This window comes from Mesocricetus auratus, unplaced genomic scaffold (assembly GCF_017639785.1).
Source record: "Mesocricetus auratus isolate SY011 unplaced genomic scaffold, BCM_Maur_2.0 Super-Scaffold_100009, whole genome shotgun sequence".
Classification (NCBI taxonomy): Eukaryota; Metazoa; Chordata; class Mammalia; order Rodentia; family Cricetidae; genus Mesocricetus; species Mesocricetus auratus.
This window is the reverse complement of record NW_024429193.1, coordinates 31,502,843-31,528,463: the sequence shown is the minus strand read 5'-3', so window position 1 is coordinate 31,528,463 and position 25,621 is coordinate 31,502,843. Positions and strand designations below refer to the sequence as shown.

Genomic DNA, 25,621 nt, shown 5'->3' with positions numbered 1-25,621 from the left:
CAGAGATCTGCCTGCCTCTGCCTCCCAAGTGCTAGGATTCTTAAAGTAGTTACAAAGTTCTAATTTTGGAAAAGGACATTTTATCTCTAATGGAACTTTGACCAACTCATTTATGGCTTTGTGATTGCGAATATATTTAGCTGTGTTTTTGAACTTTCGTGCATGGGAATATAAATTGAGCCTCATATTTAAGGAAGTTCATGACAACAGAGCCAAGGGAAATACATGCTTCCTAACAGTGAGACTTCAAGAAAGAGCAAGCATGACTAGAACCCAAGCACTTGAAGCTTTAGGAAGGATCTACTGGATAAATGGCTTGACACTTTAACTAAATCAGGAAAAGGATAAACGGATAAACGGTTGCAGAGAATGCAGCTTATGAGATCATATGCATTAGTTGGTGATGGACATGTATTCCCACATCACATACATTCTCATACTGTGATATGTGACAGTTCCGTGAGGTGCTGATATGTCCAATATCTAACTGAGCAGAATTCTTTTTCCCTAGTAGTCTAGCCAAAACTGAGCAAGATAGTACCCTTCTTGGTTTATTTAATTCTAAAGACAGAACCAAAATATGTAAAAGGAGAAAAGTAGTTCCTGCTGGTTCCAAAATTGAGTGGTGAGTGCTGGGAAATAATAAAATTTTAGTATGAGATGGTATTTATGCCTTTATGTCCTTTTCATATGCTTGTATATCTGTATTTTAGTACATTTTCTTGCTTGGTTAATTGCCATTCTCTGTAGAAATAGAACAAGTTGTGTCTGTGCCTTTGTGTGTGTGAGACAGAGAGAGAGAGAGAGAGAGAGAGAGAGAGAGAGAGAGAGAGAGAGAGAGAGACGGAGAGAGAGAGACAGATAGAGAGACAGGGAGAGAGAAAAAAGACTATCATTGGTCTATATCACATGCGTTTCTATTGGTAACATCAATATTTTTAAAGATATTTCTTTTTCTTTCATACAATACTTGGAAAGGAAATGCTAATTTGATGTTTTCATAGATGTTTTGACCTTTTAAGTTTTGAATTCTAAATTAATAAGGTAACATTATTTAGGACATTCACTGAGTCTTCAAAAATAAAGCTTTCAGGAAGTGGGGAATGGGACAAGACCAGGTAATGGCAGGTGAATGTGATCAAAATATGATATAAAAGTAAAGTATACGTGTGAAAATGTCACAGTGGAGTCTATTATTTTATACAGTTAATAAATGTTAATGAAATAGTGCTCTCAAAATAGAATTTTAATGAAAAATCATAAGTTTTCTTCTGTTCCATTTTAGCATAAGAATTTGTTCATCTAAAGTTTTTGTGACGTATATTAGTGGACTGCAATAAATGACACAGTACTAAAAACTTTCTTCATGTGCTCAGTGTTCTGAATTCTGCCACCAGCATATGTGCATCACACACACACACGCGCGCGCGCGCGCCATACTGTAGAATCTCTGTTGTATCAATATCTTCTATCAGTGTTCACAATTTTTAGACTATGAAATATTTAAAGTTTATTATATCTTGTTAAAGGAAAATGTGGAAAATCAGAGCTTAACAAATGTTATTTTCATCTATGAATAGTATTTTTATATTAATTAGCCTGATGCTTCCTTCATAACAAGTTAAGCCTTGTATTTAAATTCATATATTGATTTTATTGGTTGTTAAGATGCTTAAGCATCTTGATTTTTTGTGTATTTTAATGACCCATATTTATTGAGCAAGCTAAACAAGATATTTAATTACTCTGAGAGCTTGATATTGGTAACCGTAATTATTTAAGCAATGCAAGTTGCCATTCTGGTTGTCAGGCACACAGAGTACTAGGATGTTTAAAACATACAGTGTGAATAAGACCTAGTATGTTTCACCTTTGGTTGTATTTGTAATTGGAAAACAGGGAGAAAAGTGAATTTGGGGTTTTTTGTTTGTTTGTCTATTTTTGGCAGCCTTTTATTTTGTAATTTGGAACCTATTCAAGTTTGTCCAGAAATGTTGACCCAAATGAGTCATTTTCATTTCATGGTCAATAGGAAGTATTTTGCCTGCTCTTGCTTGAACAAAGAAGCCATGGACATCACTATCAGTGTTTGGTTCCTGCCTTAACATTGATATTAATGACTTGTGATACAGGCTTCAGCCTCATTACTAGTCACAAAGCCCATGGGAACTATAAATACTAGAAAATACAGTACCAGAGCTATGACAAAATACCCAAAATGAGATAACCAACTTTCGAGGAAAGGTGATTTTTGCTCAGAGTTTCACATGTTTAAAATCCTTGGACAACTGACTCTATTGTAGTGGTTCTCAACCTTAATAACATTTTGACCCTTTAATACAGTTCCTCATAAATTATTTTCATTGCTGCTTCATCACTGTAATATTGCTAGTGTTATGAATTGTAATATAAACATCTGTGTTTTCTGATGATCTTAGGTGATGCTTATGAAAGGGTTGTTCATTCCCAAAGAGTTGAGAAACACTGCTCTATTGTTTTACTGCACAGAGTTCATCCTAAGAAATGGGTGATAATATGGTAGCATAATAGGAAGCTAGTTTACCTCACATTGATCAGGAAGCACAGAAAAAGATGGTAAGATGCCACGAGATCAGTGACCCCTTCAAGGGGTCATGCCAGTGACCCAACTTCATTCATCAATCCTCACCTCTTAAAAAGGTTCCTGCCTTCTCAATATTACATTGCAAAAGAGAATTTTATGGATTGTAATATTGGGTTGACCTCTGATAAATACAAGCCTAAACTATGTAAAGGATGCCTAAGAATTAAATAATCTTGGCTCACATAAATGTGTAAGTGAATGCTATTGAACAGCCCCTATCTGCCATGGACTTCTCCATCCAAGTATGGGGGTCCCTGGGATGAGGGTTCTCGAAGACTATGTGGGTAAGTATTCGACAGCGACAAACACAGAGGCAATATGAATCTGGGTGTTTTTGCAGTTCTCAAGCAAGTCTTTTTATAATGAAAACAAATATCATCTCAGGGGTTTGTGTTCAGTGATGCAATACCCAGATGACATCATTGTTACTAGGCACAGTAACACACAACTTATCCAACAATAAATCAGAAAATCATTCAAGGCTAATCGCCTATTTCTAAGATCAAGTTAATAAATTTTTCTGGTCAGTTATTGTTTCACATTTGTTACCTAGTTCACAATTGTTTGGTATCTGTTGCCTAGTTCTTGTGAGTCTTTGAAATATTGAGCTATTTTACTTTTTTTTTACTAAAAATCTTTCCTTACCAAACATTAAAGCAACTTTCGATTACACATGTATAGCCATATGACGTATTATTGTCTTGGGAAAGTTTTCATCAATGCTATTACTATTTACTTACGTGAATGATGTGAATGATTGGAAAAGCACTGGTCTTTCTGGAGATGAGGTCACAGTGAGTGACCACATCTCAGGGAATGGTTTCTCATTTATATATTTTCCTTAAAATGTCAGCATAAGCTTTTAGAAACATTTCGTTAATATGAGAAAAGAATAGAAGAACAGAGATTGCCATGAGAACTACGGCTCAATATTTTTCTCTGACTGAGAGTTCCACAACTGTTTCGAGGAGACCTCCTTCTTTTGAAGTTATCGCCTCAGTCTGTGGAACTTGTCACACAGAATCTACTGGATTAGGTGTAGCTTCTATCAACACATTGTATATGGGAAATTAATTTAGCCTCTGTAAAGGAATTTCTGGCCTTAAAAGCTAGTATTTGTTGAATCGTTAACCATGACTACTGTTTCTCAAACTGTTATAAGCATATTGCTGGTTTTGTTATTTATAGTAAATCTACAACATAAGGTTGGTATACTTCTTTTTTCTGATGGAATGCTTGAGGCAGAAGAAGTGGGCAGAAGAGGTCACAGGCTGAGTAGTTAGATTTCCTTGGGTTTGCCTGACATGGAAGACAGTGCTGTGGACCATTGAAGTACGACTTTTTGTTTATTCTTGACCAGATTTTAGATGGGCAAAGATTAGTGCATATTGGCTTTCAGGCTTGTTTAAAACATAATTACCTCAGTTCTAATACAAGAAACAATATTTAAAAGTTATCACCACCAAACAATTTTTTGAATTGTATATATTTCTCATGGGTGAAAGTCTTTATGTTCAAGTATATTATAAAGCCAAAGTCTTGCATATTTAGTTCACTCATTATCATAGGAACTCAAATAATCCACTGATCTCTATTGGATGGATTCCTGTCTCCATGATGTTCTTAAAATCCTTACGTTTGAGTATTTACTCATGTGTGTGTGAAGAGAGTGGTTGTGGGTTCGTGTATGCCGGTTACAGAACTGTTTTGAGGAATTGGTTCTCTCCTTCTACCACATGGGTCTGAGAGGCCATGCTTATGGCAACCCTTTTAAAGGAAAACATTTTATTGGTGCTTGCTTACAGTTTCAGAGGTTTAGTTCATTATTATCATGACAGAGAGCATGGTGTTTTATAGGCAGACATGTTGCCAGAGAAATTGAGAGCTCTACACCTGACCCTCAGGCAGTAGGACCAGGAAAGAAACACTGGGCCTGCCTTGAGCTTTTGAAACCTCAAAGCTCACCCCCAGTGACACACTTCCTCCAACAAGACCACAACTCCTAATACCTCTCAAGTAGCATACTCTAATGACTAAACATTCAAGTATATGAGCCTACTGGGGCCATTGTTATTCAAACCACCACAGATGCATACTGTTATATAAAAATTTATGACATTAGATAATTTATTAATAACAAGGTATGTTTTGTCATATACAAAGTCTCTCTCTAAATATATGTATACCTCTGTAATATGTATGTTTGTAAATGTGTGTTTGTGTATATATACAAATGAATATACATAAGGCTTGAGAGAAACAGAGTGATGTTTAAGGAAAAATATCACTTTAGGGGTTTATCTTCATGCATAAAATCACTTATGTAATTATAACAACATATAATTTTTAATTTTTTAAATTCAAACGGTACTTGGAATTATTTTATTTCTAAATAACAAGTAAATTATTTAGTTTTATTTTGCCTTTGAATGGAAAATTGTCAGGTTGATTCCTAATTGAACATACCATGTTTGACTGGGAGTTTCTAGAAATAAGCTGTGAGGTCCCTAGCTATACAGTTGGCCGAAGTCAGATGATGAGAAAGGACAGCAATCTGCTGTGGGGCCTGGATTAACAGCAGGAGAGAGCGTGACTCACCTGAGTCCAGCCTCAAGCTCTGTAAATAGTGACTGAGGCTACCACTGCTTGGGGACTACTAGGCAAAAGGACCCGGAGGACCAGGAGGACTTTCCTTTCTTAGAGATAGAAGTAGGCATCATTGATACCTTTTTTTTTTGTTCTTGCTCTACTTATGCTCTGTTGCTTTGAAAATAACCACAATTTAACTTGGAGTAGTCATTCCCCAGCATACATAGTTTGGGGCTCTGCCCTAGTTGTGTCTTGTCCTCTCTTGTCCCATGACTTTACTGAAGTACTGCCCCACACCGTTGCCAGGCAACTGAGCCAAGTAACTAAGAGACTGGAAATTGTGGCAAGTGCACTCATGGTAGGGTTGCCTTTAAGAGACATCTGTGCTGCCCCTAGACCAGAAAGCCTCCTTGGGTTGTGTGTGTCTCTGAGAAGCCCAATATCTTGTCAAGAATCCCCTTCCTTTCCTCCATAAGCCAGCCATACTCCCTTTGGCTACAAATCCCTAACTGAATCAGAAGCAAAAGAAGAGAGGAGGATAGAAAGGAAGCAGTAAGAGGGCAAACCAACCCAAGAGCAGCAGAAAGGATGGGGAGGAGACCTCATTTGTTTGGTCTCAGGTAATTATCACTTTTTTGTCTTGTTTTTCTGTGCTTAATTGGTTTTTTAATGTTTCTTTTTTTTGATAATTCTTTTATTACAGATCCGACCCCCAATTCCCTTGCCCTCCCTTGCTTCCTACTAACCCCCCAACCCACCCACCACCCACTCCCCAGGGATAGTGAGGCCCTCCGCGGGGATCATCAAAATCCATCACATCATTTGGGGGAGGGCCCAGGCCCTCATTTCCGTATCTGGGCTGCAATAGTATCCCTTCATAGGGAATGGGCTCCCAAAGTCCATTTGTGCTCGAGGGATAAACACTGGCTCCACTGTTAGAGGTCCCATAGACTGTCTTGGCCTTCTAGCTGGTACCCACATTCAGAGGACTTGGTTTGGTCCAGTGCTAGTTCCCCCAGTTTACAACTAGGGTCTCCGTGCTCTCATTAGGTCAGGTCAGCTGTTTCTGTGGGCATTTCCAGTTCTGTCTTGGTTCATTTGGTCATCTCTCCTCCCTCTCCACAACTGGATTCTGGGAGTATGACTCAGTGCTCGGCTGTAGGTGCCTGTTTTTACTTCGATCAGCTACTGGGTCAAAACTCTAGGAATGGTAACTAAGGTAGTCATCAATCTCATTATAGGGGAAGGGCATCAAGGGCAGCCTCTCTACCATTGCCTAGATTCTTAGTTGGGGTTATCCCTGTGGCTCCCCTACCATTTCCTCTGTGCCAGACCTCTCTCCAAACCTATAGTGGCTCCCTTTATCAAGGCATTTCCCTTCCTGCCCTCTTCTATTCCTCCCCTGTCTCAGTTCTCCTGTTCTCCTCCCACCTTCTCCCCTTTTCTTCCTTCCACCTACCCACCCTGCCCTCCCGTGCTCCTGTTTTGCTTGGAGGTTCTTGTTCCCCTTTCCTTCTTTATGGGACCATGAGTTTTTCTCCTTGTTTTCTGGCTCCTCTGGTGGTGAGGATTGTAGACTGGTAATCCTTTACTCTATGTCTAAAAACCATATATGAGTGAGTCATACCATGTTTGTCTTTTTGTGACTGGGTTACCTCACTCAGGATAGTTTGTTCTAGTTCCATCCATTTTCTTGCGAATTTCAAGATTCGGTTGTTTTTTTTTTTTTTCTGCTGAATAGTACTCCATTGTGTTAATGTACCACATTTTCTCTATCCAAGCTTCAGTTGAGGGGCATCTAGTTTGCTTCCAGTTTCTGGCTATTACAAACAAAGCTGCTATGAACATAGTTGAACATATGTCCTTGTATGAATGTGCAGTCTTTGGGTATATGCCCAGGAGAGGGATTGCTGGATCTTGAGGTAGGCTTACTCCAATTTTCCTGAAAAACTGCCATACTGATTTCCAGAGTGGTTGTACAAGTTTGCACTCCCACCAGCAATGGAGGAGTATTCCCCTTTCTCCATATCCTCTCCAGCATAGACTGTCATTGGTGTTTTATATTTTAGCCATTCTGGCTGGTATAAGATGGTTTCTCAGAGTTGTTTGGATTTGCATTTCCCTGATGGTTAAGGATGTTGAGAACTTTCTTAAGTATCTTTCAGCCATTTTAGATTCCTCTATTGAGAATTCTCTTTTTAGTTCTGCACCCCACTTTTTAATTGGATCGTTTGGTGTTTTGGTGGGTAGCTGCTTGAGTTCATTGTATATTTTGGAAATCAGCCCTCTGTCAGATGTGGGGCTGGAGAAGATCTTTTCCCATTCTGTCAGCTGCTGTTTTGTTTTGCTGACTGTGTCCTTTGAACAACTAATTTTTGACAAAGAAGCTAAAGTTATACAATGGAAAAAAGAAAGCATTTTCAACAAATGGTGCTGGCACAACTGGATTCGGACATGTAGACGATTACAGATAGATCCATATCTATCACCATGCACAAAACTTAAATCCAAATGGATCAAAGACCTCAATATCAATCCAGCCACACTGCACCTCTTAGAAAAGAAAGTGGGAAGTACCCTTGATCAAATTTTTAAAGGAGACTCCTTCCTGAACATAACAGCAGTAGCACAGACACTGAGATCGACAATTAGTAAATGGGACCTCCTGAAACTGAGAAACTTAGGTGGTATTTACCTGTAGCATTGATATTCACATCAAACCAATGATGTGGTCCCTAAGCAGGAATCACAGGCCTGCAGACACGTGCAGGTTTGACCTCCACATCTGTCAACTGCATCTATTCTAATTTTGAGCAATCTATTCTTCCAATTGCTTCTATTCTAATTTTGAGCAATCTATTCAAAATCTCTTAGAACCTCAATTTTGTTGATTGTTTAATCAAAGTACTAATACCATATATTGTCTAGAAAAATTAACTTCATTGGTGAAAAAGTTGCCAAAGAAGTGTTTGACAAAGAAGAAGCACCGAATAGTGCTTACTGTGCCTTAAGAATCCCAAGTTCTATGGAAACAAACAGAAAAGTTTTCTGAAGTATCCACTTCAACCACACCCTTTTAGAAAGTAAGTGTTGGTAGCTAGTGCAATTACATGTGATGGTGCAATTGTGGGGGTAAGCTAAAAGAATTCAAGCAGTCTGAAGGAAGGAAAATCCTTCCTAGCCAATGCATGATAAATGGCTGTGCACGTGACTGGGTTTGCAATATGTGTGAATTTTTATGCACAGAGAAACTGAGAGTCAGGATTTATGTCTTTAGATAAGAAATAGCCTTTATGGCTGGGCGTTGGTGGTGCATGCCTTTAATCCCAGCACTCGGGAGGCAGAGGCATGCAGATCTCTGTGAGTTCGAGGCCAGCCTATTCTACAGAGCGAATGCTAGGACAGCCTCCAAAACAATACAGAGAACCCCTGTCTCTAAAAGACCAAAAAAAAAAAAAAAAGGAAAAAGAAAAAGCCTTTATGACCACACACCCTTTCACCTGTTCATCAGAATTAGGAGACTTGAAAAGAAGCTCATGCCTCTACTGTGTTTCCTGTCCTGAGTGTTAGGACTCAGAAAGAAGCCCAGGAACAACTTCTGCCCGCTCTCATCCTCCTACTCGCACAGCCTCCATGTCTGAATCCTCTGAACTAGGCTCTCAATGCCCATCTTAAGTCCCGCTTAGGACAGTCACTCCAGGAAACTCCTCTCACATTCTGGTCTCCAGCAAGTTTCAAACACTTTACAGCTTAAAGCATGAGATCTAGAAGGCACGTTCCAACAAGCTGTGAGGAATTACAGCAACTCCTGTAGATAACAACAAGCTCCTACTGCCAATGGAGGGAGTGTGGGGAAGAACTGAGATTATGCTTTATGGGAGAAACTGCGTAAGATAATTCTGGTCTATAAAAATGTACATAGCATATGCTGGTAGAATGGTGGTGACTGATTCAGACATTTCAATCTGACCAGTGTACATGGAAGCAACTAGTGTGTTAGCCCACAGTGGGAATACAGGAAGGGACCAGATCAATTCATTTTGAATGCCACAGTGCACTAAAAAAATAGTAAGGAGTTATGAGTACGTTAAATAACTGCTTTTGTTAGTATAATATACATGTGCCTTCGTTTTATATAACATTAACTGTAGTAACAGTGAAAATTGTGTTCTTTATCCCCAAGTGTTCCCATTTCAAACCGCAAGTGTTTTAAACAGAAATTCATAGATTGGGTTTTCCTGTTGGCAGTGTTACTAGAGAATGTTGGACCTGGGCAAAGTTATCTGGAAGAATCCCATGGCCTAGCCCTATAAAGGAGTTGAGTTTCACAGTATGTGATACCACCCATTTCTGTGGGACATGTCCCATCATAATGCCACTACAGTACATTTCTCAGTGGCATTTAAAGAAGAATTGTAGCTTGTTGTTTCAGAAATCATTGGTTTTGTTTTTAATGTTCTTTTAGTGAGATCTTTTTATCACAGAGAATGGTATCAGCTATGTTAGAATATTTTAAGTTAATCACACAAAACATATAAAATCTTGATAATGGAGGCTTTTATTCAGATGATAATTCAGTTCTTATTGCTTTGCACCCTATGTGGGCTGCAAACCACAGAGTGTACACTGAAAGTCACAGGCCAGGGAAATTCATATTTAATACCAGTGGTACATCTGAACAAACTGGGCGGAGCTTCAGGGTGACACTTCAGGGAGAATTTAGCACGCAGCAATTTAAAATTAGAAGCCCTTGATGAAAGATGAGACCTGTTTGAAGCCACTTGGTGAGCCCCACCTTTTAAAGGCAAGACCAGACTCCAGTGGCTTACTGACTGTCACGGGAGGACACTCTGTCTCTGCCCCAGGAATCTCTCTCTCTCTCTCTCTCTCTCTCTCTCTCTCTCTCTCTCTCTCTCTCTCTCTCTCTCTCTCTCTCTCTCTCTCTCTCTTTCTCTCATCCTATTTGGTATTAAATGAAGCTGTGACCTATAATTATCACTCAAGCATTTCCACTGGCAGAGTGCCATGAGATAGTGTGTATTTATCATGAAGTTGGGGTTAAATTCAGATACTGGCTGAGCTTATACCACGATCTAATGCATGTAATATACGTACAGTAAAAGAAACTTTTACCAGAGAGGTTAAGAGGAAAAAGAAATCATTGAGGTTCCTATGCACCAGTGGCCTCTCATACATTACTTGCTTCATGAAGCCCTCACCTGAGTTAGTCCCTTCAGTATTTATTTAAATGATAGTGTGAAGTTGGCAATGAGAAGAAACATCATCTAGCTTCTTATAGTCACTCAAGTATATAAGGTTTATGCTGCCTCTTAAAGGAAGATTTTTACTTTTAATGAATTTATTTATCTGTGTTCTTATGTGTGACTGTATGTGGACTAGTGTGCATATGTGGATGTCAGAGAACAAGTTGTGAGAGTCTTTTCTTCTGCCATGCTGTCCAGGGCTGGGGTGTGGAACTCAGGTTGCCATGCTTAGTTGCAAGCGCCTTTACTGACTGAGCTATCTTGCCAGCCTGGATTTTTGTTGCTGTTTTTTTTTAAAGAAAACGTACAAAAGACAGCATTGTTTTCTGCCTTAAAAGTGCAAGGAGAGATATTTAAAATATGTGGCTTAAAATTGGTTATAAATTTTCTGACTTCATCACCTGTGATGATTATGCAACCACAGGTTTTTCAAATTTCATAGGAATATACCATGAAAAGACCATGCAGACTGTATCTCGATAAATGAAGGTGAGAAGAAGGCTGTGTTAACGAAAAATTAGTATGAGAGAGAAGCATGTGTATTCTGTTTAAATACTTTACTTTATGATTTACAAACAAATTTCTTTCTTCCCCTCATGATGTAACTGATGGAAGATGAATCTTATTCAGAGTCCAGAATGGGCCACTCTGAATGTCATGTGATTCCAACCTGTAGACATAGTTCATTGGGTCAAATGGGGACAACTATCTGGCCAGCCTGAATTAGAACGAAGATGCAGACTAATATTACAAGAGCTTATAGACTTGGGAACAGAGAAAAATGTATCCATGCCCATAATGGCTGCAATGGAAGCTGCAGAAAAAGGTTCTGGCAAAAGAAGCCATGAAGAAAGGAGGACTTGGGACCAGGTCTTCTGGAACACTGAGCAAACCTGTGCATTTTTATGTAAAAAGAAGGGAGTGGTGTGCTCGCATCACTTCCCAGATTCGCAGAACCTGAGCTAAACTTGGAAATGAATTCTCTGAATCACCCTTATGAACCTACTTCTGGCACTTTTTGTAGCTGGTGTGAGTACTAGTTTTCATGTAAAGCACAGAGAAAAAATTATTTTCTACATTTTGTCTCAAATTTCTAAAAATATGGCATTTTATATTTTAAATTAAAAGTATAGTCTGTATTAGTTACTTTTCTGTTGCTGTGATAAAACATCAGAAATGTTGACTATTTTTAAAGTATTATAAGAATGATAAAGATTTAATTCTTTGGTGGGCATCTGAGATGTTTCCCCCTCTAACATAATAGTAGATGTGAGATTTAGCAACCCCACTGGTGTGTCTTGGCTTTGGTCTTCTTTCTTCATAGTTTGAATGTCAGTACTTCTGGTTATGCATTAGCATCCGAGAGACACATACTGATGCTGCTAATGTTTATACTCTACAAGCCCTGGCAACACAGGCTGGAGAGAGCAGAAATGTGTCCCAGCCCAGGAAGAATGGATAAATGATAAGTAAATAATCACGTGAATCTACAGAAATAATTTTGGTTATACTGTGATCAATATACCTGTGTGATTCAAGGAGTGACGAAGTGCTGATGGATGACTTAAAGGGACACACGGGTTGGTCACCATGAGACATCAGGAGCACAGGTCTTAATAATGAGATCTGTCTGTCAAAATTCCCCGAGGGTGAGCGGCCGGTGCAACCCTAAGAGTAGTTTAGGGCGCAGGGGCGAAGTTATAAAACTGTGTGAAGTAGGATGTGCCAGAATGTAAAAGACCTCAAAGGCCAGGAAAGTCAACTTAAGGTTACCCTGTTTGCTGTGGGAAGCCATGGCAGGCTTTTAAAATGGGAAAGGAAATAATCCGATTTCATTTTTGCAAAGCTCTTTCTTGTGGCAGTGTGGCAAAGGGATTACAGGAGCCCAAAATAGAATGGGGAGAGGAGGATATTGCAGAAGTCAAAACAAACAAAAATAAAAAATAATACTATTCAGACATGAAAAGAGACACAGAAAAGACCAAAACTTTAGTTATTAGCTTAAAGATGTAAACTAGACTTTTTTTTAAAGGCCCAAATTCTATGTGCATAACATATCCACTATAGATGTTGTACAACCAGAGCTTTTAGAACAAGATAGGACTTAAAGCTGGCTTTTCCACTCCTGGCCTTCTGACCTTCTCAAACTCCCAGAGAGTGACACAGACATCAAAGTGTGGTAGTTCTCGCATCCTTTTGCATCCCGGTCCCGTTTACCTTCATTCATTTTATGACATAACTTCTGAATGAAAAGCCTCTCTGATTTTGATCGCCATAAAATAAAGACATTGCACAACATTTTGAATGAGCCTTGTGAAAAATGTGATGCATTTATAGAGAGGCTGTAGGCCGATTTCAGTCTCCAATCGCATACTCAGTGTGTTTGCTACCACAAACTGTTCGCTCTGGTGTAGGCTAAGTCTGTTTCTAGTCAGAGAGCTTATGGCATCCTACTTGTATCTAAGTAATCACATTCTCTGTGTTAAAATGAGCATTTAGAAGCCTCTTTTTACTGTTGTAATTTTGACTTTATTTTATGTGCATTATGTTTGTCTATGCACCCTGTGTCTGCCTGGTATTTGTGGAGGCCAGAAGAGGCCATCAGATCCCCTGGAACTGTAGTTAACAGAAGGTTGTGACTAAGTCGGTGTTGGGAGTCCAGCTGAGGACCTGTGAAAGGATAGCCAGTGCCCTTCACCCATGAGCCACCCCCAAGCCTGCCTTTGAAGATTCTTGAATTATCTTAGTTGCTTCTTTATATGTTTTAACTGTGTTTTGTTCTAATAGCTAAAACTTTATCTTTTGAAACATGAGTGAATATCCTTTTCATAATATGCTATTTCACTGTGTATTACCTTGTCATTTTTAAAGGTAGAAACTGTCACATCCCTCATATAACATCGGGGTCATGCTATATGAGTGCTAAAATGATAAAGTCGTGAATAAGTGTAAAGGTTAAAATCCCCTCTTAAAGGAAAATATTAACACTGAAAAGTCCCCATAGTTTCACTTCCTTTTTTAACTACTTTTGTATTTGCATCTAACCTTCACACTTTAATTCAACCAATGCTTACTGAGCAGCAACGGTGTCTCAGGCAATGTGTTAGCCTTGGAGGATACACATGGTGAATAGGACATGTCCCTGGCCTTCTCTGGTCTAGAAGCTGAACTGTGGCAAGAGGTCTATAAATACTTGGTCTAAATGGCCTGTGAAATGTAAGTCAAGGAAGCACATAAGGTTGTAAGCACCTTGGAATGTAAGATATAGAGGTTTTCTGGAGAAATCCAAGGCTCTTTCTTAAAGGATATGTAATAATGTCATAATAAGGTTGCTTCAGCATTGCTAGTGGGGAATTGAATTACAAAGAAATGCATGAGGCTGAGCATGGGGACACATGGCTGACATATACATTCTGCTACAATTTCCAGACCAGCCTGGTCTACAAAACCAGCCGCTGTCCAAAAGTACAAGTAAATGAGTTAGGTCATGAAGATTTAATATGTTGTAGTTGCAACATACAATTTATACTGTAGGAAAGAAAGTCTTAGGTCATTGAAAGGGCAGGCACTGATACTATTAAATTCCACACGAAGCACATACATACAAACACACCTTATACTATCACTGACATAGGAATGAGTATCCATGTAAATGTTTTAAGCAAGACCATGGCATGGTCAGTTTGTCTTTTAGCAATAGTAACATGTCAAATGGCATAGATATGGAAGGAGGAAAGTGTTTTATAAATGACAGAAAACTCATATTACTGACATTTACAATCATATGTATGTGGGACCTTGTATTCTAATACTTGTACTTCTATTGTAAACACATCTGTCATGGTTCTAAATGATCCTCATAATCATGTTAGTGTCAACATAATGTCTCATTGTACTGTATCATAATTGCTAAATCAGTTTGCAATGATGAGTGTTCAGCTTAGTTCTGTTCTTTCTCTATTAGAGATGAAGATTTCTTTCCTATACTGTAGGCTGCCGCTTTCCTCAAGTCGTGATATCCTTTACAGAATCATTCATTTTAATCCTGTTTCATAAATTATTAAGAGAATTATTAAATTCTAGTTTCAGGTCCTCCTATAGTGTAGTAACCTGCACTATTTTCTAGGCACCCCCTTTTTCTCACGAATTACTAATGTTAGAATTTCCTTATGAAAAGCATGAATCTTGATCCTGTGGACACAACACTGCTGGAGTTGCTTCTGTTCGTTGTGTTTCATTAAGCAATTGGCGAGTACAGACACTCCAGATTCTAACATAGCAACTGCACATACATCTTGCACGTCATCCAGTGGCATAGAATTCTGCCACCTTTTTCCCCTTTAAAGATTCATCTTTCCTTATCCAATGCTGAAGGATTATGGGATGGCATCATCATGGGTGCATCTGTCACCTACTATCTTAGATTTGGAATGTTGCAAAAACCTGAGAAACTCTGATCTTTGCTTTATAAGACTCTGCTACATCCTCTCCCTATAGTGTTGGAGATGGGAAGATGGAAAAGGGTAATACAGGAAGAGCCAGAAGTGAGCCATTGGTGAAGTGAAACCCCACATAGGAACCCTTCAACATGCATGATACAGTGCTCATGCTGCCATTTGCTATCTTGCAGTCTGATTTGAATTGTAGTAACATGTGCATTCCAGGGATTAACTGATATCAGAAATGATGGCTAAAATACTAAGCTCGTGCTGTAAGTGTGAATGCATTTCATTTTTGAACTCATTGCTAAAGGTTATATTTTTTATGGTTGAGTGGTGACAAAACCACTAATTTTGTGCTGAGTGAATTAAGAAATTGTGTGCCCATGCCACAATATGGGAGGCTCTCTCAGCCTGGACTCTTGAGGGAGGGCCTGGATGAAATGACAGTTACTAGAGATCCACCATGGAGGGCCTCACCCTCCTTGGGGGATAGGACTGGAAATTGTGGGGGACTGGAGGATCTGGTGGGGAGGGCATGGGAGGTGGGGAGGGAGAGGGAGCTGGGATCGACATGTGAAACAAGATTGTTTCTAACCTAAAAAAAATTTAAAAAAGAAATTGTGTAATAAGTTAAGAACCCAGTCTATTTTATAAAATGTTTATTTCTTAACAGAGATGTTTGTGCATGGGCAGCAACCATTTTTACACACATAAACTTATGAACAAATTAATTACTAAAATCAGGCACATTTATACTTACAATCTTTATAAAATTATAAAAATTTAGAGCAATCAACGGTCACATAGATCTTCATTAGTAGCAACTGAGTATAAAATCTATTACTTCTTTCCTTCCTGTAAAAGAACATATGCTTGGAGGTCTAGGAAGATGATTCCATTAATACAGTAAGTATGAAAAAGCTGGGTACAGTAGATCATTTATATGAGCATGGGCAGACAGAGAGAAGAGGACCCTGGTGCTCTCTGTCCAGCCACTCTGGCTTGACTAACAGACCCTCACTCTGCAAATAATGGAGAGAGTGCTTGAGGAAGATACCCTGTGTCAAACTCTGGCCTCCACATGAACACACAAGTACACCACATAAAATACATACACAGGCACATGCATACACTACACATACAAACTGCATGGGGTGAGAGAATTGGATAATTTGAAGATAATAAGCTGTTTCAGATCCCTTGTAAGGAACATACAATTTTTAATTGAAAAAGTGCATGCAATATATTTTTATCATGTTTCCCCTCCTCCAATTCCTCCTAGGTTCTCCTCTACCCACCCAGATTGATGTGTTCTCTGTCTCCCTTCCCCGCTTTCTCCCTCCAGCTCTCCATCCCACCCTCCAAACAAACCAGCAAACAAACAAAAATAAATGATTTTAAAGTTAAAATAACTAGAAAGACTTTGCATGTGGCAGGCTGGTGCTTTGCTATTTCTTAACAGAACTCTGGTAGAAAATTTCATTTCTGAAGGAGAAAAAGCTCTCTATTACCTTTCCTTTAAGAGAAGTAATGCTCCGTTTTAGAGAAAATTCATAATTCAGAAACAAAGACATTCAAACCAACCTTCTGTTTCCCAGATAACCTTGAAACAATGTAGCATTATTGCAATGCTTATTTTTATTACTAAAATATGACTTTTTAACCTTTTTTAAGGAAGTATGTGTGTGTGCTTGCATATGAATGTGTGTGCAAACACCCATGCAATAGACCATGCAATTTAGTAGTTTTCCAGACAGATGACTAAAATGTCACTGAAAACAATAAATCCATTTCCTGAACACACTCACGCTGCAGCATGGGAGCCTTGTGGTTATGTGGACGTCAATCCTAGAAATAGTTACCAAGTCACTAATTTGTTATTGAGTAAATCAAAAACTAGGAAATAAAACAAGTGCTCCCCTTGATTGCTATTTAAAAATGAGATTGCTCCCTGGGCAACTCTTCAGGAAACACTGTCTCCATGCTTCCGTGTGAGAATTAATCTGTCAATGTCTTGATCGATTTAAGCCTGTATTTACATAAATGAGGAAGCATGATACTAAAAATGTGCTTCCTACAGAAGTGCAGCTACTTGCCCACACCAGAAAGATTGTTGGTAGAAAGTAGGAAGCCAAAAGCATTTGGGGGAAAGTGATTTCTAGAATGTTCTATAGTAGTAAGACCTCAGAGACTCCAATTTCCAATAATTTTGTTCCCAGTGCCTCCCCCTGATGTTTCTGCCCAGCCTCTGTTCATATCTGTGGGGTCACCCTGGAATAGCACCTTCTCCTTTAAAGAGACTCTGATCCCCAGGGCATAATTCCTTGTTCCTAGGATCTTTTTGTCTTAGTCTTTGTGAATTTATCACACCCACTAGGTTGTTTGTTCTGCTTTTGTTTCTTTGTTTTTGGTTATTTCATGCATATTATAACTTTGACAAAGTGATGTTCTAGAAACCTCTGTCAGACATTCAGAATAGTGGGAGTAACAAGTGTTGTTATTTTGTTTAAGATTAGAAATTTTAGTTAGAAGGGGCAGAAGGAGGAACACAAGCACAGGTATGGGAGACAGACAGAGACAGAGACAGATGGAGATGAGAGAGAGAGAGAGAGAGAGAGAGAGAGAGAGAGAGAGAGAGAGAGAGAGAGAGAGAGAAGTAAGATAAGAGAGGAGGAAGGTAAGAGGAGTAAGAGATAAAAAAGAGAGTAAGTGGGCAGGGACAGGGGGTGTCTCTTAAAGGGGTCCCTTACACCTGCATACACACTAATTCTCATGGAACTCTGGGCTGGCCAGAGTGCTGCCTGAGTGTATTCTGCCAGGTAACAGGGGCAGGCCAGCATAATGCTTGAACATTTCAGCAAGGATTCTTCCTAATCTGTAGTAAATGACCAAAAGGGACAGGAGTTGGGGCCTTGATGACTGGCTTTCAGGGCAGGGCAGTGTACCAGTTGTTTCTTAGCCTGTCCATGCAGGGAGAGCCACAAGAGGTGCATTGGTGTTCATTTTCCTTATGCCAAAATGATGAGTGTCGGTTGAGGCACATTTGCTTACAAATGTATTTCCTCATAAACAGGATAAATGTCTAATTTGGGACTTGGTAGGCCTTAAGGATTCTCACTCGAGAAACAGATCTATGCTTTAAATTATGTGCCTAAGAAACATTTGCACTTGTTATTTTCCTCAGCCTCCCTGTATTTTGTAATAGAATTAATAACTGGTTTCTCTATGCCCGTCCATTAGCATGACCAAACTCACATTTACATCTAGGAGCTTTGACAATAATAGGATTAGTATAAAAATTGCTACTTTATAAGCAAGGTTTGGGTATGTGTGTGTAAGATTGATAGTAAATATTCAAAAATATTGACATTAGTATATATTAATGAATCTAATAGCAGTGTATTCTAGATATATAAAGAATGACAAACTGGATAGTGTGTGCAGTTGACTTGGGTAGGTGTAGTAGGAAGTTGTAATTATAAAAGTTAAATTTGTCTTTATGAATTATCTATATTAAAAACTAGTGAAGTCATTGTCTCTACCTTCCCTTCCTCCTTATTATTGTGATATTTGATTGGTGTGTGTGTGTGTGTGTGTGTGTGTGTGTGTGTGATGTTGGGATTCTTCCTCAATATCTTCTTCATCTAATTTCTTATAACAGACTTCCTCAATGGACCTAGAGCTGGTAGTTCACCATATTGTCTAGACTGGCCAGCCTGCAAGTCCCAAATATTCCTGCTGCCTCCACTCCTCAGTGCTGGGGTTACACATGCATACTGCCATGTCTGACATTTTTTTCTGTGAGTGCTGAGGATTCACACTCATGACCTCATGATTCATCAGCAAGTCCTTTATCAAAGAGCCATCTCCCCAGATCTGTTCTTTCTTGTATTGTCTAACATTTTTAATGGAAGATGATTATTGTCCAATTCAGAGTTGAGATTGTACCAGACTCCTCAGCCAGATCCTTCTCCTGGACAGAAGTGTCTCCCTCATTTGAGTGTGAGAGCAGCTTCCACTTCAGGGGCTAGACATCTGAGGCACCAAAGTTAACTTGGTGCCCTGGATAGATTGTCAGGTTTAATTGATGGCGGTTTTTCAAATTTTACTTCATAACACCCACGTGTTTTTATATCAACTGTTGGGTCTTCCACAAATGTTGTGTAATTTTGTATCAGTTATCCATGTTCATGTACCCAGCAGGATTTGGGTAAGTTACACTAAAGGTGGATATATAGTTATAAGTCACAGGGTTCCTAGGTGGTAATATCTGAGTAGATTGTCAAAAGAGGGAGTGCCAAACTCTGAGAAGACAAGGGCTCCCTAGTCTCCAAAGCATAACAGCCCTGAAATCAGTGCTAAGATTCCCATTGTGAAACCATCTATAAATGGCTCACACCTCACCAACACTTCATATACAACACAGAAAAGCCTCCCCCCTACTCTTTGTTGTTTTTTTCAATGAGTGTTGGGGATTAATCTCTTGCCTTTATGCTTACGAACCAAGAATGTTATTGACTAACCCTACTCCCTAGCCTAAACTAACCCCACTGATTTTCAAATTCAGTATTCCCAGAGAAAGAACATTTTCTCTGCTTCAGTGAACATCCTTGGGAACATAAAGGATTTCTGGGGTGAGGCTAGTTATATCTTGATGAGTTAGAGACACAGAACAAATTATTCATTGAACTATTTAATTTATGCATACTGTGCATATCATGACAAGACATTTGGAAGTCAGAGAACACATTGTGAAAGATGGTCCTCTCCTACTATATGGGTTCCAAGGATTGAACTCTGACCATCAGCTTGATAACAAATGCCTTTATCAACTGTGCCTTCTCACTGGCCTATTAGTGGAACTCTATTGAAAATGGATGGAATTATGTGTGTTGTGCCCACTCAGAGAGGACCCCCAAGGCTTCAAGAGCTTAATGACACTGAATGCAAGTACAAGAAGGTCCATTTATTTCTGGAAAACCAGCTAGCTGGGGTTCAACTGTATAGGGAGAGTTGAAGCCTGAGCTGCAAAAGCAAGGCACTTTTAAAGAAAAACAGGGGGGGGGAGTCTCCAGGTTGCAAGTCCCAGTCCAGCAGGGTTCCCATGGTTACAGAGATTATGTAGCATACCTACCAGAGGTTATCATGAGGCTTGAAGGCCTTGAGAAGAGAGGAGGAGTCCTGAGGCTGCAAGTCTCTGTAGGGTTTTTATAGTTAGAGAGATTACTTAGCACACTAAGTTTTTATACAAAGTTATCTTAAGACAATGAAGGGCTTTGAGAAGACAATGGCTGCATTTGGTTAGGTAAAATTAATTGGCACATCTGTGGTCTGGGATTCCATGACCAAAGCACATCCTACAATTGTGGGATAAGAGCCATGCGATGCCGTGGCTTTGAGCTTCTGATCACATAACACCCCTCACTTAGTTTGAACTTTTATTCTCCTTATTATGTTTCATCAATGTGTTAGCCTGTTTGGTATTTCTGTACCATGAGAAATGGTTCTTGGTAAAGCCTAGCTTAGAGGGCATACTCGGTTGAGTTACAGCCCTCCCTGCTATCTACAGTGATTATATAATCTTTCATCTTTGCTAAAAATGTACAAGAATGCCAATTTCTTCACATTTTAAATAGCTTTGTCATTTGTTTAATTAGTGATAGCCACCCTAACTGTTGTGTGGCAATATTCCTTTGATTTGCTGTGAGCTTTTATTTGTGCCAGTACCATGATATTTTGTTACTATAGCTTTGTTGTATAATTTGAAGTCTGGTTTTATCATACTTCTCACATTGCTTTTTTACTCAGAGGCTTTTTGCTTTGTATTATTTGTTTGTTTGTTTTCTATTTGAGGTCTTTTGTGCTTACTTGCTAATGCTAGGTTGTTTTATCTCCTGTTGTGAAAAATTTTACTGAAACTCTGTAGGACATTCCATCTAATCTATAGATAACTTTGGGGTAATGTAACTGTTTTCCAAATGTAAATTCCTCTAACCCACAAACATGAGATGTCTTTCCATCTTCTAGGGTCATCTTCAATTGTTTTCTTAAGTGGTTCATAGTTTTCAACACGGAAGTCTTTCATCTCTTTGGTTAGGTGTATTGCTAGATAAGTTTGGAATGGTTTTAGTTTTTGTTGTTGTTTGTTGATTGAATCATCCTTTCAGAGAGTAAGGCTGTTATGAATGGGATTGTTTTCCTGATTACAATCTTACCATATTCATTATGTTATACCCAATGACCAGAACCTCGAAATACCACCAAAAGTGTTAACTGAATCAGATCAGGAGAGACCTCAAGCAGTTTAGGGTGGGATTTTTATAGTGGCCAGGCAAAGGGGGTGAGCTTTGGGGAATTCCAGACCTGCATAGCTAAAGACTTGGGATTGGATCAAGTCCTTACTAGGGGTATCTGAACAAAGCTGATTGGCTGCTGTTCTGGAAGTCTCAGTGCAAGGACACCTGAGAGTTGTCCATTTCTGATTGGTCTCTTCCTGTAGGATGAGGAGTTCATGGTTCCTGTGTCTAGGGCTAAGGTCAGGGGAAGGTCAGAGGCAGTCACTCTCACTGACTAGTTGGGGATGCCTCCTGCTCAGGTCTTTGTGCTATGGCTACAGTTCTGTGAGGCATGGGTCTCTCAATTATTGGCATATAGAAAAAGTAATGATTTTGTCCATTGATTTTTTATATTCTTCAATATTTGCTTATAAAATTCTTCAATGTTTACTAAGCTCCCTCTGAAGACTAGCCAGACTAGTATATAGATACAATGCTGAATACACAATGTCTCCTTTCCATGCTCTGCCTAAAAGTTTCTCCTTCCGGTTGTTGGCTAGACTTAATCAACATCTTAGAGCTTATCTTTCCTTTGAATCTCCTTTCTTTTCTTTGCTCAGTGGTTCTTTGGAAGTCTCTTGGGACCATTGAGGTAACTGGGATTATGTGGGATTAGCACGTCGGGTACCACGTAATACTGTAGCACTGCTGCACTAAACAGGGAGATTGGACTGATGGTCGGGGACCAACACATGAAATAACTCATCAACTTTAGTTGACCAGTGACTGTTCTCCAACGGGCTGACCTCAACTGAAAAGTTAAAGGTCACTGAGTGCACTTCTTAACATAAACATTTTGCCCAGTCTTTCAAAGGATCCTGTGTACTTCCAGAGAAACCTTCTCTCCAAGTTCCACTCAAAGGAGAAACAAACAAAAGAAAACAAGTTCCCCTTTTACCTGAGTGTTTTTAGAAAAGGACTTGATCTTCATACTTGGTTCTGTCATTTTTTAAAAGTACAAAAAATCTCATGCTCACCTAATAAAGTCATTTTGTCATTTGGAGAGACTGAGGCAACACTCCAGAGACTGAGGCAACACTCCACCCAGGTAGCTGGGTGGCTTGAACACCAAACATTTACCTCGGATGTTCCTTCAGACAGGAAATATGAGATCATGGGCTAGCCTGGACTGGCTCTGACACCAGATCCTGTTGAGAGAGCACATGATTGAAGTCTTACTATATTTTTATAGGCAGGGAAGAAGAAAGAGCAAGAACTCAGTGACGCCCTTTAAAGGGTTCTACCCTAAGGACTTTCCACAGTTCTCACATCTAAATGTCGTGACTTAAAGAATATGGATTTCTCCATAATCAAAGGAAAAGATATTTGATGCATTGCACATATGGAAGTACCAGTGAATATCCACTTTTACTGTTCAACAGTGTGGAAGGCAGTACGCTGAGTGCCATACAGACAGATAAATGTGTTACAGTCATAGTTGCCATCCTCACAATTCTGCTGTAGACACTTAGATAGAACAACATCAGAACTGAAGTGCAAAGGAAAGAAAAGCAAACTGGAAAATGAAAACTGAATTTGTGGATTTGTGTTAATGATTTGTCTATCAATTGAGTGGACCCCATGTTTGTAGCCTTGAATTTCAGGTTTGTTGGCCAGAACTCAAAGGGTTCACCCTTCATCTTTGCTCTTAACTTGAACACCAGACACTGAAGTGCAAAGGGAGGGAAAACAAACCAGTAAACAAAAACCAAGTTTGTGGATTTGAGGTAATTATCAATCTATCAGTTGCGAGGACTCATGTTTGTTGGTGGGAACTCGAGGGGCTACCCTTCAGCTTTGCACTTAGCATGACTTAACTTCTTATGCTTGCTGAGGATTCTGTCCCTTTTTAACAGAATGTCTCTTCCCTGTGCGTACATAGCTGGGTCTTGATATTGCTTCCCATTTTCCAAGACCCCTGGCTTTCCCTCTGCCGCACTGGGAACAGGTTCTGATCTCCAAGTCTGCTCCTTGGGTCACTGTGGCATTACTTTATCTTGTGGAACTCCATCTCGAACTGCTTGAGCTTCCTAACCTCATTGTCAGAGCTATGTTATTCATGAAATTTTATAAATATTTTATCCAAGATGAAATTACTCTTGATCATTTCTAGGACAGTATAAAGACTAGAAACAAAAGAAAAATTAATTCTGAAGAGTAATCCAACATGGATCAAAATCACTATAAATAATACAAGTAGCAAATATTTATCTTTTTATACACAGAGCCTCCTAGTTTTGAGTAGTAAATTATCCTCTGTCACTCTAAGTCTTAATATTTTTGAGATTTATAGATAGTAATTAATGCTTCAAACCTATAATTGATATGTTTCAGATTGTAGCAGAACTCTGGCACAATTTTATTCACAAATGTCTAATTGGTTAATTAATCTAACAGTTTGTTCATGGAACTGATTTAATCTGTGGCATTATGAAAATTTACATGTCTCCCTAAGATTTTTCAAAACTGCAATGTCTTAATTTTGTGCTCCATTAAACAATAATGTGAGAATGACTACAGTTTCTCTTTAGGACAGTACATTTTACTATAGCTTTCTCTTTTTTTCTTTTGTAGACATTTGTGATATATGCTACTTATGGTTTCATTCACAGGAAAATATTTTAAGTAGTACAAAGAATGAGTGAGGAAAGATGAGAAAGAACACTGTCAGAGACAGTGAACTCTGTAATCTAACCTCAGCATTAAAAGCTCACCATCTGGCAAAGGATGGAGTAATAGTGAAATGCACACATAGAATATGCAGGGTGCTGAGTTTGTATCCCAATGCCCATCAAAGCACTCCTCAGTTTTGTTTTTTTTTATGTTTTTGTTTTTTTGTTTTTTTGGGTTTTTTGTTTTTTTGGTTTTTCGAAACAGGGTTTCTCTATGGCTTTGCAGGCTGTCCTGGAACTAGCTCCGGTAGACCAGGCTGGTCTCAAACTCACAGAACTCCGCCTGCCTCTGCCTCCCGAGTGCTGGGATTAAAAGCGTGTGCCACCAACACCTGGCTCTGCTTTTTTTTTAAATAAACAAACTATAAATGATTAAAACTGTTACTGTTCACCCAAAAATCAAAGATTACCAGAGTGTAAGCTCCTCTCACTCTTTACTATTCCCCTTCAAGTACAGACCCCTCAATAAATAAAACCCATTGCAGTAAGTAGCCAACCTTTATGATGATGTCACACCCCATTTCCTAAACTCATGTAAAGGATTGACTTAGAGTAAATGGCACAGATAGTGTATCTGCTAACTCAATTAGTTGATTGGATGATTGTTCAAATAGTTATTAATTAAGCAGGTATTTGTGTTAATGCTGGAGGGGTACTAATGTAAAAATTATTGGCTAGATTTTATTAACATAAACGAGTTTCATAATTTGTTTGTGCTTTTGTCTTTTATCTTTTTCTTTTTGAACCCAGGGCTGCACACATGTTGAGGACATGTCTTACCACTGAGCTATACTATCAGATCCTAGATTTTTCTAAGGAGTATTTTTTGAGCACTTTAACAATCAAGTTGTAAGCACAGTCAGAAAAAATATATAAAAGTGTATTTATATCACTCTTGATCATGATTCAGGAAGAAGATACACAAAAGTATTACTTATAATAGTAAAAGATTTTCAAGAAGTACTTTTCTGTCAGATAATTTTGTATTAGTTTTATGTAGGATGCATTATAATTGCATTATTATAGATTCTAGCAGACGGAAAAATAAGTATGTCAATGAATTAGATTACATGTACAGTGGTTTCAATGAGAAAAAAGCCAACATAGAAATTAACATAATCATTTTCAGTGTGCTTTTATGTGAAAACAGTGATTAGAAAAAAGTGGCATTCACACTGCAGGACCTTGAAGACTTCAGAATGCAGTGGAGAGGAGAGGAAGTTACACAAGTGTTCAGACACACATACAGACTTACTGCTCAGTCTTTACAGTATGAGGGCTGTTATCCAGAGGATACAGTTCTTCCATGATGTCCCAAAACTTGAGAAGCCAAGCAGGCAATGGAAGAACAAAAGGAAGTGTATTATTAGGGTCTAAGATCATTCACAAACAAGACTTTATGCCAACAGTTGATACCTTTCCAAAGGTTTTGGTCCTATGATTGACGGCGTCTTTACTGGAAAGGGTGTGCTGGGCAGTGCTGAGAGCTGGGTTGTCTAGTATGTGGTCTACTCTGTGCTGGGTGCTCTGTAGTCACTGGCTTCTATTTTATCAAGAATACACCTGACTGCCTCAATTGTGAAGCTTTACAAGCTAGTCTAAGGTTTTTTATACCTTGTGACACACTGCAAAAAGATACTAGTTCAACAAATATTAGTTATGGCAAGGTACCCCAAAGCACAAACTTTTTCTTAAA

General features: G+C 38.9%; 1 protein-coding gene across 24 annotated transcripts in view; it reads left to right on the top strand.

Annotated features, from left to right (window-relative positions):
• Positions 1–25,621, top strand: part of Camk2d (calcium/calmodulin dependent protein kinase II delta) — a 249,204-nt gene that overhangs the window by 145,382 nt on the left and 78,201 nt on the right. The gene's annotated exons all lie outside the window — the stretch shown is intronic.